General features: G+C 42.3%; 1 protein-coding gene across 1 annotated transcript in view; it reads right to left on the bottom strand.

Annotated features, from left to right (window-relative positions):
* The window catches only part of GPAT9 (glycerol-3-phosphate acyltransferase 9), a 94,950-nt gene that overhangs the window by 53,959 nt on the left and 24,830 nt on the right, over window positions 1–16,161 (bottom strand). The gene's annotated exons all lie outside the window — the stretch shown is intronic.

Here is a 16,161-nt window from a genome sequence, read left to right as displayed (position 1 = left end):
TTCTTTGCCACCCAAAAGATTCTCTTGCAGCTTGCTGAAGGACTTGTTCTTTTAATTTAGGACTGTGTCTTAACTTCTTTGCCACCCAAAAGATTCTCTTGCAGCTTGCTGAAGGATCACATGTCACACAAAGAAAATAGCATCGCATAACGAGAACAGAGTCTCTCTCAAAAGGTTCAAGCTATTAGTGTTAACTGTTCAAGTCCATATTCATGGGAATGATAAGGCCGGTTGAAAATAATCACTTCACATCAGATTCTCTTATTTCTAATTTTCATTGTTGAGAAGCTTGCCACTTAGTTAACCAGCATATCATGTCAGAATTGGTCAATTATGGGTAGTGCCTAATTGTGTGGTGTGGACACAACCAAGTTACTAAGTTGTGTCATTACTTCTAGAGTTAGTTTAACTCCAGTTGAGTTAGGGATAGGTCTAACTTACATTAGACCTATCGTGCTTTCATTCTATCATTCTAGCAATTGCATCTTTTGAGTGTGGGACTGCTGCCCACTCTTGGTCACTGTTGTGTTCTCTCTCTCTCTCTCTCTCTCTCTCTCTCTCTCTCTCTCTCTCTCTCACACATTTCCAATAGTCGGTACCAAAGGTAGACACACTGATTCCATCTCGCCACCAGCCAGATAGTGCCGTCTGCGCAAAGTCCACTCAGCCAAGAAAGGGAGAGGAGTTGCCGTTTTGGAGGGAGAAGCCGCTGCTATTTTTGACACGCAACCTCTCTCTCTCTCTCTCTCTCTCTCTCTCTCTCTCTCTCTCTCTCACATTTCCAATAGTCAATATCAAAGCTAGACATGCCGGTTCCATCTCGCCACCGGTCAGCCAATGTCACCTGAGCAAAGTCCACTCAACCAAGAAAGGGAGAGGAGTTGCTGTTTTGGAGGGAGAAGCTGCTGCTATTTCTGACACACAACCTCTCTCAGCCTTGCTCATTGTTTTCTCAGCCTTGCTTGCCATTTTCTCAGCCCCCAAACATTTTCTCCAGATCTGAAAGAAATTTTCAATTTCTCACACTGGCTGCCAAGAAATTTGAGGGTACCTGCCCAATTTCCAAGATTTCTTGAAATTTCCATCAGAAAATTTGGGGCTTTTGCTGAAATCAACTCCCTTTCACGGTGAAATCTCGAGGTTCATCACCAACATTGGTCATTGGCTGTAAGTAATTCTGAATTTTTGCAAATTCTCAAATTTGTATAACATTAGATTGCTGTTCTGATCAGTTTGGGCATGGAAATTGACGCTTTCACAGCCATTTGTTTTGCTACACAACAGTGATTCAGCTCTTGACAGATTTGATACAGCAAGTGCTCTTGTTTGCATTGGGATCCCGAAGAACATTTTGGTCATTTATGCCTCTTCTATGTTGAAAGTTTTGGTTCCAGCTTCCATTCAGTTTTTATTCAGCTATGGCAAAAAATAGCAATGATGTTCTTGGTATCCCCCCAGTGAGGACAAATTGGATGGTATAAATTACTCCCTCTGGAGTTTCATGATTCAGAACCTTCTTCAGGCCAAGAATTTATGGGATGACGTCACTTTTTAGCATACCTCCTGCGCAAGGGAGAGGTGGAGGACAGCTTGCAGCTGTCCCCCATTGTTATTACACTTGACCAAAAGAGATGAGATTCTAGAGATGCATAAGCTTTGTCTTTGATAGCTTTAACAATTCGCACCATTTGCCCCTGCTAGCATCTAAATTCCCTAACAATTACACAAATTTCAGGTGTTGAATTCCATGTACGATGCCTTTTCCTACTGGCACGGGTCCCAAGGTGGTTGTTGAACCCTAATTTTTTCAAAAATTTAGGGTTTACAACAAAAATCCTCATGTTGTCCACCAAATATGATTGAGATCTGCTCCAAATGGCTAAGAAATGCTGAGATCTTTTGAGAAATTACTGGAGAAGGTGAGAGAAAGAGAGAAATCTGATTTTCTTTGCGAGAAAACGCTAAAATCCTACTTGCTGCCTACTCTAGCCTGAATTTAATGCAATCACCTACTACCATGCACCTCCAAAAAGTTTGTCACCTAATTAGCAATGCAAGGTGTCTCCCTGTTATCCCCTGCCTTCTGAGGTCCCCCAAATGATGGCTGTCTTCTGCAACAAATTGTTGTTCTCTGATCAGAAAATGGACCAACAGCTCCCTCTCTGTCCCAAGCTGGCTGAGATCCAACCCCCAAAAACGTATTCTCAGTTTGCATGGGCATTTTTGCAAAGTGGCACCCTTCTTAAATGTGCCCATCCATAATGAAATTGGTTAAGCCATTTGCAACTTGACGTGGTCCCCAATCTCTGTTGACCCTTAAACTGGCATTATTTGGTCCATATCCCATCATTCCCTATAGGTGTCCTAGGAAACTCAAAAACATCCATATCCCATCATTCCTTGTAGATGTCCTAGGAAGCTCAAAAATAAAGTCTATTGCACTGCTCTACCAAGGCCTATTTGGAATAGACAAAGGTTGCAACAAGCCCGACATCTTTTGCATATCATGACTTACCTTTTGACATACGATGCATGTCCTGACAAACTACTCTACATCATGCCTCAAAGTTGGTTAATAAAAGAAATGCTCCACTACCTTGATTGTAGCATCAATACCTCTATGTCTTGCATATGGAAGAGCATGACTTTCAATGATAACTCTAGGCCTCAATTGCTTCGTGACATAGTCATTCATGCATCATCAAAAATCCATCTCTTAGCACAAAAAGCTCATGCCTTTGGCCATTCCACACTTGATCATAAACATTAGCAAAGTCTAAATCAGCAACATATTGCTCTTTCATGGCATCCAACTTAGTGTGATAAACCACGCTAATGGCTGAAAATTGTGCCTTACATGATAGTTCATCAGCCATAACATTCTTTTTACCATCAATATGTACAATCTGAAAATGAAACATAGAGTGAAAATTCGCCCATCTCATATGCTTCTCTGACAACTTTGTCTACATCAAAAAGTATCTCAAAGTCTGATGATATGTTTGCACTATAAAATTTCTCTGACAACTTTGTCTGCATCAAAAAGTATCTCAAAGTCTGATGATCTATCTGCACTATAAAATCAGCCCCAAACAAATAATGTTTCCACGTAGACAATGCATGAATTACAATCAAGAGCTTTTTCTCATAGACTTGCACATTCTTCTCTGCACCGTGGAGAATTCGGCTCTCATAAATCACAACACGGCCATCCTGCCTAAGAATAGCTCCAATGCTATTACCAAAAGCATCACATTGAACCACGAATGACTTCCATAGATCGGGCAACACAAGCACAAGATCTAAAGTCATCTTACCCTTCAACTTTTCAAATGCTGAAATTTCCACTAGTGTCCATCTAAATGGCACATCCTTCTTCTACAAGGCATGCAATTGAGATGCAATTTCAACAAACTCACATACATACTTCCTATAGTAAAAACATAAACCCAAGAAGCTGCAGATCTCATGCACATTTCTCAAAGGTGGCCATGATCGTACTACCTTAACCCTTGCAAGGTCCATGCGTATACCATCAACCGATACAATATGTCCCAAAAAGTGGATTTCATGCAAAAAGAATTCACTTTTCTTGTCATGGATAACGAGGCTATGCTCACACAGTTCTTTGAACACAATGTCTAAGTGTCTTCTATGCTTTGCCTCATTCTTTGAATAGACAATCATGCATTCAAAGAAAGTGCCCACAAATCTTCTATCTGGCCTGAAGATGCAATCCATCGTCCGATTAAAAGTGACAGGAGCATTTCTAAGCCCAAAAGGCATGACAAGAAACTCATATAGCCCAAAAGATGTTCTGAAAGCTCTCTTAGGCACATCCTCCAATCTAATGCATATCTGATGATACCCACTTTTCAAATCTATACGGCTGAATATGGCTGCCCCTTGAAATCTATCCATAACATCATCGATCCGAGATATCGAAAAGCGATTCTTTATCATGATCTTGTTTAAAGCACGATAATGAATGCACATACACCATAAACCATCCTTTTTCTACATCAAAAGCACTGGAGAACAAAAAGGAGATGAGGTGGCCTGAATAAGCCCTTTTTTCTAACAACTCATTAACCTGACTCATAATCTCCTCATGCTAGGCTGCACCAACTCTGTAGGGTGGCTTATTAGATGAGCTACTTCCAAGGATAAGATCTATGCTGTGATCTTTACGCCATTTAGGCGATAGTTGCCTTGTCCCCAATGATCATTAATCAATGCAAACGTATACTTTCAGAGCTACAGTGAAAACCATACCCATCTGCATACCAAACATAGTGACTAGTTCACTGAATAGTGATCTCCTGGCAAACATACTATCAGCTACATGTCAAAAGTGGTGTAGCGATGGAAGCGTAAACATAAGCTGTAATAAATTGTTGAAACACAAGACAAGAGAGAAAGGGAAAGAAAGAACACAATACATATGAGGACTCAGATGTATGCTTGGGAAATAGAATCCATATATCAAACACGAGACTGTCGCATACAACAGTAAGTCACTGGCTGCGTGGGCACCGGCACCAGCACCATCTTCTCTTTCCATGGGACCTCCAGGTGGTAAACTGAGCAACTGAGGAGGAGCCCAAAATAAATAGGCACAAATAATGCCATAAATTATGTCAATTTGGCTAGCATTTAATGCTGGTCTGCCAGCAATAAATGCCAAATATGACCATAAAATGACACAATAAAAAATGCCTAAATAACCTAAATAATGTGCCCAAGCCTCTGCAGCTTAGACTCACACATGAACCGACATATCTACTAACATTACAGTACCCTAAATGCATGTTGAATACATCAGAGATCCACTATATCTAGAGTTGTCCATCACTGAGAAGCGGAGGTGCTAGCTCGCTCACGAGTATCGAGTAATATTCTAGACCCCTGCTATGCTGAACCTGATTGAATCCAAACTAAAGTTGACTCTAGCTAGAAAGCATCAAGGTAAAGCTGCAACAACTGAGGATAGTTTGCCAAGTCATCCTCCATCCATTTGGCATCCATTGGTGAATAATTGTGAAACTTCACCAAGTACCTTTTGAAAACCTTACCCCTAATCTTCCGCTCTTTATGTGCTGAAATTTGCTCTGATTTTCAGCTTTATTTTGAGATTTACCCTTTTTCTCAGCCTTGGCCTCAATGACATGTGGCTTGGCATCACTATCTTGAAATCCTGCATCCTTTCCATGCAGCAATGTGTCGGCTGTAGTAGCAGTTTCTATAAGCTAAGACATGCTGGAAACAGTAGACTTCATGCAAAAATCCCAAATACCCTTTGGCAAACCACAAATATACTTCTCCACCTGCTCATGGAGGGGTACTTTGCGATAAGAAGTAACTAGCAGCAATGCATCCCAAAACTCCTCATTATACTGATCCAAGTTCTTGCAATCTTTGGAATTCAACTGATTCTAAGTTGTCATAATGTCTACTTCAAAGGTACTTGTCAACTAATTTGAAGCAAATATTTGCTTGAATTGGACCCAAGTGGTAGGTCGCTTCCCTTGAATAAGAAGTGTAAACTACCACTACAATGCATTTCTCTTCAAAAATGTGGTTGCCTTTCGTATCTTAGATGCCTCTATGAAGTTGCTTCCAGAGTACATTGCATCAAACTGCTGAATAAAAACAAGTGCTTTCAACCTATCTTGTGCACCACTAAAAGGCTCAAACTTCGCACTTTTGCTACCTTCATCATAGTCCTTCGACGAACCTATGGAAGTCAAGTTATTATAAATACGTTGTTGCAAAAAGGGTACATTTGCTATATTTACATGATAACCAACACTATCAGATGCTCCTACATGACCAGCACCAAATCCTTGTGCTCCAACAGTCCCTAGGGGTGCAGATACATATCCATATGGTCCACTTTGTGCCCTAGGCATCATGCCTATGCTGCCTTACATGGAATTAGGCATTCCACTTGCATTACCCGGATACATTGGCTGTTGTGAGCCATGCATTGGCTACTGCATACCATAGGGATTTGAGCCATACATTCCCGTATGTGGTGCCTGTCCAACCATAGCATGAAAAATGGTACCACCACCAAAGTCTCCTTGATGTCCCATGCTTGCATGTGCATAATTACCTTGATGCCCATGTTCCCATGGATTGGCACTACCAAGTTGGCCATGCATTTGCACTTGTTGCCCCACGAATACCAATTGTTTGTGCTCATCAAGCATCTCGGGCTCTTCCAAAAAAGGCTTAGGCATTTCCTGTTGAGAGTATGCACAAGCTCTTGCCCATTATCCAAAGATAAGTATATAATGCCAATCCCATCAATGCTACAAGTATAGTTATTTCCAAGTTATACTTTTCCATAACTGCCTGCATTGAACATAGCAAAACACTCCAAGCAAGGAGTTATATGGAAAGAGGCACCAACGTCTACAATCCAAGTCTGAGTGACACCAAAATCGACTAATAAAAGTGCATCAATCACATCAACCTTGGCAATCTACATATCCTGCATGTGACATACAAGGGCATCATAATCAACTGCACATAATACATCAGCCTCTGCATCCGAGAGCTCCACTATGACTACACTGGAGGCCACATTGGCCTTTTCCTTGCCATTGGCTATCTCAGATACATTTGTCTTATCCTCTTTCTTCTTTTTGTCTCCTGCATTCTTCTTTCTCTCTTGTTCCTTCTTGTAGTTCCTGCAATCAGGCTTCTTGTGGCCCTTCCGACCACATTGATAGCAAGTAATATCACTCTTTTCCTTTCCTTTGCTCTTGCTTCTATTTCTTTGTCCAGCATTTGCATTTTTCTTTTCAGCCATGCCTCTAACATTGTAAGCTGAGTTGTTGCCTTCTCCACTAGACTTATGTCTAATTTCTTCATTCAAAATTTAACCCCTCACACCATCATATGAGAGATTGGGGTTATTATTGAGAGAAACCACCAAGGTCTCCCAAGAATCGTGCAATGTCATGATCAGAAAGATCGCCCTCAACTTATCATCAGAATCCAAATTGGCATCCTTGAGCTGATTTAAAATGCCAGTAAATGCACTCAAGTGCTCAACTGCGGGCTTGGACTCATCTAGTTACATATTCACCAACTTGCACATTAAATGCACCTGATTAACAAGTGTGGTGATCTCATAGGTAGCTTTTAACTTCTCCCATATTGCATAACCAGTATTTAAGCCCTTAATGTCTGTCAAAATGTCATCAGTGATACCCATCTTTATATAAGCCGTAGCCTTTTTGTTGACTCTAGCCCAATCTGCATCAAACATTTGTGTGGGTTTATCTTCCTGCAAAGCATCCTCACAATCCTTTAAGAACAATATGCCCTACATACGGTCTTTCCGAAGGTCAAAGCCCTGACCATCACACCGTTTGATTTCCATCAAACTCTTAATGTCAGAACTGGAAGAAGTTGCACCCATTTTTATCACAAACACGAGAGTAAATAAATTGAACTGTAAAGCACAAGCTAAACCAGCAAATACACAGTTGTTCTTGCCCAACCAGAAATAAATCTATGCTGTTTTTACATAAGCCAGCCACCACACGGGCAAATACTGCAGAAATTTACCAAATTCTGCACCAAATCCCAAATTTCCAGGTCCAACAGTGCATAAATGTCCTTCAATCTAACCCAGCAGAGCAACATCTCGTCAGAAAAGCCTTAATTTTTTCGGGTCCACTGTCAAGAAATTTTACTTGAATGAGCAAAATTCCAACAAATTTGGCAAAATCCCCAATTTAATTGAGGTCAACATGCACATTGTCTGCAATTTCTAACTCAAATGTCACTATCAAGCATAAACAGCTTCAAATCCGGGAAAACCCCCAAATTTCCAGGCTCAAATTTGCACAAGTTCGAGGGTTCGTTGCCCGCTGGCATCGGCTGACTGGATTCCGCTCCGCACAAAATGCCGTCCCATTGTTCGCCACGACTCCGTCCCATGCACAGTCCTGCTGCCTGGTCCCCGTCGCCTAGTCCCTGCATCGACCTGTCTGTTGTTGGTCGCGACCTGTCTGCGTGTCACCTGGATTAAGAGCCCACGACTATCCTCCTATCAACCTACCACCACCCAGCTCTTTGTCACGTCTTTTGCCTACTATCAACCATGTCAGCTAGTCCCGTCAAGTCACACCTGACTTGTCAAGTAGTCCGTGCCATCGACTAGTCTAATCTCGAGAAGCATGCACAACCTGTGCTCTGATACCAATTGTTGAGAGTGTGCTCCAGTTGGAAAAGTGAGTAGATGAGTGAGAGCGACAGAGAGAGAGAGAGTACAATCTAATTTTTGGGTGTACCAACAATGTGTTGGTACACAAAGAATAAAATGTATTTAAACTTAGGGCACGTAAGGGTGCATTCACATATACAACTAAATAATACACATGTACAATACACGGAGGTAAATAAAGGACCTTTATTCCAATGTTTCCTTTGGTTCTTGTGGCTATCCCGAAGCTGTAGAAGTGTTTTCTTCTCTTTGCCTTTGTTGTCCTTCCTTGGGGCATTCATGAATTGAGAAAACTCGGAACCCTTTGCCAATTCAGCAAAAAGATTTACTATTGTACACATTCGATCCTTGAAGCTATCATCGAATTCTTCAACCCCTTCCTGGTCATCAACCTCTTTATGCATTGAAGTGCCAACATTTGGGTCACTTCCCACATTTTCAGCTTGTTGTCCATGCTAAGAATCATGCCCTGTTGGAGCTATATATAGCTCACCCTATCTAGACTAGGTCTCACCTATATATATGTAGATTGTGATCAATATGAAAGTCTTTGGAAGTGTATATGGTGTGTCTCTTCTCTCTCTCTCTCGCATCTCTACATATCTTCTCTCTCTACATCTCAACATGGTATTAGAGCTATCATGATCGACTACAACCAATTCCTTGAAGAAGATAATCAAGAAGTATACTTATGTAGTATCTCTTCAATTCTTGATTCATATTCTTTTTTATGCTTAAATTTGATGTATTGTGTATGTTATGAGCATCTTATGTTATGAATTTTAAGCATAGAATAAGTTCACTCGATCATCATTTAGATTACAGATATGTTGAATTGCAGATATACCATGCTTGGACACCCTAAAAGTTTCTATTTGGGAAACTCTTAAGGAAATGCCTTTCTCAAGAAAACCAGTTTATGTGATGTGTTAAGACTCACAAGCTTTCTTCCTAGCAAATCCATGCTCAATTTGGAGTTCTGTATCAAAAGTTATGTTAGTTCAGGTAAAACAAACAGGACAATAGCCTTACGTGTAAACTTCTACAACACAGGTTTCATCACGATTACTCACTCTTACGTTTCTGCGTTTCTGTCAAAATTAGCCAAATCATCATCTATTCTTGGCCAAAAAGTAAAGCGATAACATTTTGAGCATTGTTCATATTTCTTGTCTATGTTGGGCCGATTTCTTCTCACACGTTTTGTCTATTTTGAATCGCTTTTTTCTTACCCACGTTTCGTCTATCTTGGGTCTCTTTCTTTTGGAGTATGCTTTTGAACTAAACGTCTTTCTTTGCAGCATAGCTTTTGTGTATGGCTTATTGTGCTGCACTTTCGTCATCATTTCGTATATGGTGTACAGATTCTGTGATCTCATATTGCGCGTATTCTCTCAACCAGCTATGTCAAATTCTATAATCGTCAACGGATTTCCTTCTGGACAACGTTCCATCCCTCACTTTCAAGGAAAAGGATTCCTTAGATGGAAAGTAAAGATGCTGCTAATTCTTGAAGGCGATGAATTGCATGATATTGTTCTTGGTAATTATAAATGTCGGCCTCAACCAATTGATCGGGCTCATGATAATACCCTTGTAACTAAAGGACCTATCTTTGAAGAATGGCAAACTGTTTATAATAAGTGGATTAGATGCGACAAAGCAGCTCATCGGTATATTCTTTCTACTCTTCAAGAATCTCTTATGCTTGATGTATGTAATCTTTCAACCTCACAAGCTATATGGGAGCATTTGATAGTAAATTTTGAGAAGAAATCTATTACAGAAATACTTTATCTTCATAGTCAACTCACTAAGTAACAATTCAATATCGGAACTTCTATAACAACACATATCAAATCATTCAAGAACATTATCAATCAACTTGCTGCTGCTGGTGATGCCATTCCACGAAAGCAATTAATAACATAGCTTCTTAACACTATAAGGATATTGCTTATAATAATATTGTTACCATATTATCTAACAAAGATGGGATCAATTTTGATCAGGCTTGTATATCTTTGATTAAATATTCGCAACGACATGAACAACGATACACAAATCAAGAAACAATTATGATCTCACAAGAGGACACACAATTAGAACAAATCGATCAAGCTTTACTTGCTTGAAGGCGTCCCTTTCCACGCTTTACACACAGGAGTCGTCATGGTGATAACTTCTCTCATCTCAAGTTTCCTAATAGACATTATTCTTATTGCAATGGAAATGGTCACACTACAGATGATTGCTAGGCAAAACAATCTGATGAAGAACATGGTATTACAAGTAAACAACCACGTTTATCCAAAGATTATTCTCCTTGTGACTGCTGCAAAAAGAGTGATCATCCAACCCATCTATGCTTCAAGAGCCATTTTGATTTAGACCGTAATAAAGCATATGCTACTACACATGACAACACTACTGAAGAAGCAAATTGTGTGAGTTATTCTATCTCTTCGGAAAAAATACTTCATGTTCATGATGGATCTCTTTTTATTATTGATTCTAGTACTACGGGAAACATGACATATCAATCCCAATGGTTACATAATTATCATTTTATTCTTGTCAAGAAATTGGTTTATCTTGTTGATGACACAACTTGTCAAGTCAAAGGTATAGGTGATTTATGTCTCGATACTCTTTCTTCAACAAGAATTCTACGTGGAGTTTTACATGTCCCAGATCTACAAAGGAATCTTCTTTCAATTGCAAGACTTGTGGCCATTGGTCTCTTTGTCAGTTTTGACCATACGAAGTGTTGCATTGAGAAAGACAGCCAAACCATAGTTGTCACTTCTCGAAATGGTTATCTTTCTAAGTTATTTGTAAATAAAGATGTTGCAAATGTTGTTACAACTCTTGGCTATCTTAACAACAAAATATGGCATCATCTCCTTGTTCACTCTGATTTTTCTAAGCTTGTCGATCTTTATAGGTGTAACCTTGTTCAAGGTATGGAATTCAAAGCTCATCCTCATATGGGTATTTGTGAATATTGTGCACTTGGAAAGCATTTTTACAAACCTTTCTCCATTTCCACCACAACTCATTCTAGAGATTTGCTTGATCTTATTCACACTAATATTTGTGGACCTTTTCCTCCATCGAAATCTCAACATCAATATTTCATAACTTTTATTAATGACTTCTCAAGGTGCACTACTATTTTTCTCTTGCAACACAAATCAGAAGCTTTATTATCTTTTAAGCAATATCGAAAAGCTGCAAAACTTCATACTAGTCGTCACATCAAGAAACTTCGAAGTGATAATGGTGGAAAATACATTTCAAATGATTTTGATGATTATCGTAATAATCAAGATATTCATTATGAATATACGGTTCCCTACTCTCCTCAATAGAATGGTATTACTGAACATAAAAACCGGACTATCCTCAATGCCATGCGATGTATGCTCATTTATTCTAGCTTATCTCAATGTTTCTGGGCTGAAGCAATCTTAACGGCAGTATTTGTGCAAAATCATCTTCCTACGACAGCTCCTTCTAGTAAAATACCAATTACTACCTGGACAGATGAAACTCCTTCTGTTTCATATTTTCAAGCTTTTGGATATATTGCTTATATTCATGTACCCAAAGAGACTCGCAAAAAACTTGATCCCCTTAGTTTAAAAGTTATTTTCATTGGATATTCAATTTTTTCTAAGGGACACAAGTTTTTGTGTGAGTGCGCAACGGAAGAAGGAACACGAACACACACACACACACACACAACACACACACACACACACAGAAAGCAGAAAATGAAGGAAGAGATACTGCACTCACTAAAATGAATGCTGAATACAAAGCTGTGGACTGATCAGTCCCTGCATACAGCCCGGAGCATCAATGAGGGCACCAGATTAGGCTGGAAACAATGGCAGCACCAATGTCAGAGTGGGAATGGAGGAGTGTGTGCTGAAATCTGCAAGAGAAGTGAGTGAGAATGACTGGGGGGCTGCTATAAATAGCCCCCCATCAACAAAATTGGCCGCCCTGCCCAAATATGGGCCGACTGCACACTAAAAGGCCCATTTTGGGCTGAGTGTCACCCGAGAAGGGAATGCACACAAAATCAGCAACACAAGAAATGCCAGAGCTCCTGTCTCTTGCCAGACTCTGACAAGAGCTTACAACCAGGAGATGACACATTGACAAAGAAATAAGGCAGGCTAACAACCCCTCTCAAATCTTGGGAGGGTCTGAAGATGTAACAACCGCATGAGATGAAGCAAATAAGCTTGAGGCAAAGGCTTCGTGAAGAGATCAACCACATTGTCCGCCATGGGACAATAGGCCACCACCAGCTCCGAATCCACGATCCACTCCCGCACATAGTGGTACTAAACCTCAATGTGCTTCGTACGAGCATGAAACTGTGAGAGTGCACAACAGAAGAAGAACACGAACACAGAGGATGAGAGAGAGACAGCAGAAAATGAAGGAAGAAAATCTGCACTGACTGTAATGAATGCTGAATACAAAACTGTGGACTGATCAGTCCCTGCACGCAGCCCGAAGCGTCAGTGAGGGCACCAGATCAGGCTGATGATGACGGCAGCACCGAAGACGGAGGAAGATGACGGAGTCGGAATATGCACCTGCCAAAGGAGGGAAGATGATAATACAACTGACTGCCAAGTGGGAAATGGCTATAAATAGCCAAAAAACCCAAAAACTGGCCGACCTGAAATTTGAGGCCATAAATATGTCCGACCAGCATTTAATGCTGATCCGATCAGCATTTAATGCTGGTAAAAATGCCAGGAATGCTCAGAAAAATCCCGGAAAGGGTGGACAATGTCCGACAGGTGAGGTAGGCTGAAGAATGCAGAAACTGCCCCGGGAAATGCACATAAAATCCCGAGTGGAGGAGAAAATGCACTGAAATGCAATAAATTGAGTGCTCTAGAATGAGCTACCTCCTCCGTCAAAACAAGTGATAGACAAATCAGAGCTCCTAAAGTCCTCGTCTGACTCAGACTGAGGCTCACAGGCAGGAGATGACAAGGCATGACAAACATGACTGCTAACACCCCCTCTCAGATCCTGGATGTGGCGGAAGGCCAAGGGAGAAACGGATCCTGGGGTGGCAAGAGGAATGCCAAGGTCGATGAAGTCCGTCGATGTAGACTGCTGCTGAAGGAGCTCCTCACGATCCTGGGAATCCCCCTCTAAAACACTAGGGGCCAGGGAATCCACAGCTGCATCACCGAGATCGTCCCCCTCTGAAAGGGATGGGGGGGTACGAGGGAACCACCGGAGGAGAAGGTGGGGGATGGGAAGGAACCTGTGGAATAGAAGGTGCACAAGCGGGAACGGGTGTAGCAATAGACTGCCTCGGAGGACCTTGCATCAAAGAAGGGGAATGGAGCCTGTAAAGCCCGCTCTCCTGCCAACCTGTAGATAAGACAGCTCCTGTAAAAGAATCCTCAATAACAACGGCATGCTCGGTGAAGATCACTCGTGTGCCAAGCCTCGTAAGGCCATAAACTGAGAGGAGGGGAAGGCCCAAATCCGGAACATGTAGAGCCTGGGAAAAGGAGCTCGAAGGTCGGTCGGTAAACAAAGGCAATGTGCCAACACCACTAATAGGCACCGATAAAATGTCACCAACAGTGACTGAACCCTTTGATGGACGGAGATCCTGTAACAAATCACCTCGGGGAGTCATATGACTCGAAGCACCACTGTCCACTAACCAAGGCTACGCAGAAGACACTGCAGCCACGGAAGAAGGATCCTCCTCCAAAGCATGGATATGAAGGAGCATTGACTCATGGGTAACAGCTGGTGTAGAGGTAGAAGAAGGCTCCGATGTAGATCCACCCTTCGCTCCTAGACGAAGGTGAGGGTACTTCTTCCAACATTTCTCCTCTGGATGTGTCCCTTTCCCACAGTGTGGGTACTTCAGTCTCTCTGAATCTAAGTCAGAGCCTGAAGAACTGTCCTTCTTCTTAGCCTTTGACTTCTTCTTCTTCTTCTGTCCTCCCAAACCTGCAACAAAGGCTCTAATGGAGTCGGATCCACTAGCACTGACCTCTCTGAGGCGCTTGTCATGCTCCAAGACAAGCGGGGATAGCTCCTCCCATAGAAGCTTCTCATGGGTCCTCGATGTAAGAAGGTTGGTGTAGAAGACATCAAACCGAGGCGATGGCAGCTGAGTCAAAAGAATCATAGCCATGTCTTCAGAAGATATCGTCCGACCAAGGGATGCAAGCTCATCCCTCATATCCTGTAATCTGTTGATGTGGTCCTTCATGAAAGGACTATCATCAATAGCGAGCATCCGCAACTTCTTTTCAAGAGATATCCGGTGGGCAAACGTCTTCTGTTGATAGAGAGACGCGAGCTTTCTCCACACATCTGCTGCAGTCTTCAACCTGTGAACATGAACAAGGACAGAATCCTGCAAACTCAGAAAGAGGAAAGATCTAGCTCTAGAATTAAGCCGATCCCATAAGGCTGCACGATCCATAGATGTCCCATCTGCGGGATCCACCTTAGGCCGGGGAATAGGAACAGAAACAAGCTCCCAAAGATCGAAGGAGTCCAAGATACACTCCACCTTGCAGGACCATAGAGAAAAGTTGGAGCCATCCAACCGGTCCTCTTTGGGCAGCTGAGGAAGTACGGGTACCTGTACAGGGGGTACCAAAGGCTGCATCTTCGGCCCACTAGAAGGGGCTCGCCGAGATACATGAATAGAAGGGGGACGAGAAAGAGGAATAGACTCCGGACGACAGTCCTCGTGATAGAAATCACGCCTTGGTTCAGATGAATGTCGAGACAAAAGCTCATCATCTGAGTCATCAAAACCTGTAAACTGATGATAAGACATCTTCTAAATCTGCAAAACACCAAACACCAAAGAAAACTGTGCCGATGCTGAAGAATGACCACTAGAAGGGTCACCAACCACCAGAAGAACCACCGAACGCCAGGAAATCAGGTCGCCTATCACCAGGAGGTGAAAAGGCAGCTGTATAGGGCACAAAATCCGGAGGGAAAGTTGCCAGGCACCAAAACGCAGCCAAGAAGAGAAGCGCCAGCTGGAGATGAGCCGCCAGGAGGGAAAACGACCACCTTGGATGCAAAACGCAGCCTGTAGTGGAGTCACCCAGCTGAAGAGAAGGCCGCCCAACTGAAAACGCAAGTAGACAGGGGCTGGTTGATGACGTGGCAGCCTCTGGAAGGGGCTGATGCAGCAAACGCAAATGTATAGACCACCTGGAGGGGCCGCCTGGCTGTTGGAGAGAAGGGGGGCAGCAACAGATGATAGATGTGGTGTCTCTCCAGTCGATGAAGACCTCCGTGCTCTCAGTTTGGCGATGATACCATGTGAGAGTGCGCAACAGAAGAAGAACACGAACACAGAGAAGGAGAGAGAGACAGCAGAAAATGAAGGAAGAAAATCTGCACTGACTGTAATGAATGCTGAATACAAAACTGTGGACTGATCAGTCCCTGCACGCAGCCCGAAGCGTCAGTGAGGGCACCAGATCAGGCTGATGATAACGGCAGCACCGAAGACGGAGGAAGATGACGGAGTCGGAGTGTGCACCTACCAAAGAAGGAGGGAAGATGATAATACAACTGACTGCCAAGTGGGAAATGGCTATAAATAGCCAAAAAACCCAAAAACTGGCCGACCTGAAATTTGAGGCCATAAATATGTCCGACCAGCATTTAATGCTGATCCGACCAGCATTTAATGCTGATCCGACCAGCATTTAATGCTGGTAAAAATGCCAGGAATGCTCAGAAAAATCCCGAAAAGGGTGGACAATGTCCAGCAGGTGAGGCAGGCTGAAGAATGCAGAAACTGCCCCGGGAAATGCACATAAAATCCCGACTGGAGGAGAAAATGCACTGAAATGCAATAAACTGAGTGCTCT

Source organism: Lygodium microphyllum, chromosome 22 (genome assembly GCF_053477565.2).
Source record: "Lygodium microphyllum isolate KBCC chromosome 22, Lygodium_microphyllum_v1.1.10, whole genome shotgun sequence".
Classification (NCBI taxonomy): Eukaryota; Viridiplantae; Streptophyta; class Polypodiopsida; order Schizaeales; family Lygodiaceae; genus Lygodium; species Lygodium microphyllum.
The sequence above is the reverse complement of the archived record's forward strand: the minus strand, read 5'-3'. Positions and strand labels throughout refer to the sequence as shown.